This window comes from Etheostoma spectabile, chromosome 3 (assembly GCF_008692095.1).
Source record: "Etheostoma spectabile isolate EspeVRDwgs_2016 chromosome 3, UIUC_Espe_1.0, whole genome shotgun sequence".
Taxonomy (NCBI): Eukaryota; Metazoa; Chordata; class Actinopteri; order Perciformes; family Percidae; genus Etheostoma; species Etheostoma spectabile.
The window spans coordinates 30,069,564-30,070,214 of record NC_045735.1 but is presented as its reverse complement, the minus strand read 5'-3'; the positions used below and the strand labels follow the sequence as shown (position 1 = coordinate 30,070,214).

At 43.0% G+C, this 651-nt stretch overlaps 1 pseudogene; it reads left to right on the top strand.

Moving 5' to 3' along the window:
* The window catches only part of LOC116687041 (extracellular calcium-sensing receptor-like), a 54,760-nt pseudogene that overhangs the window by 14,660 nt on the left and 39,449 nt on the right, over nucleotides 1–651 (top strand).

Here is a 651-nt window from a genome sequence, read left to right as displayed (position 1 = left end):
GTGCTTTATCCGTACCGGATACTCGTTTCAGCCGAGTATCCGGCTCCTCCCTAGTAGCGGCTAACATCAAAAGACTCCAATGCTATTGCTAACAGCTTAACCAACCTTCATTAAACTGAGGAAATGTGTCCTAGTCTACTCGAACAGACTCGGCCCTTACTTGCTAAGCTTTTAACTCCCACTTTTTGTACATCCCTTACACAATAGTTTGGTTCCTTTTTTATTTCTTTCAAGCGAGAGTGGGATTCTGTACTTCGGCATACCTTCCTTTTCACCCCCACGTCTGCACACTTTTTTCTGTTTTCACCCCACACACACCGGATAGGCTATCTTGACCTTGAGTCTTTACTCCTGATAGGGTGATACATCTGTCACAAATGATATGAGGCATCTCTGCTATCTTTGCTATCTGTACCATTACACAACATAGTCATTGTTGAACTTTGTAGTGGTACGTGTTGATATCCAGCTGTCCTCACAGAAATTGATGTATGACGTAACAGCCTTAGCATTAGTTACTAGCAGACCTGGAAACATCCTTGTCGGTACAGTCCAAACACATCTGAAAATCCGCCACAGCTTCACTGGTCCACTTCTCAGATATCCTCACAACAGATTTAAAAAAGTTTTAGTTTCTGCCTGTATGAGGGA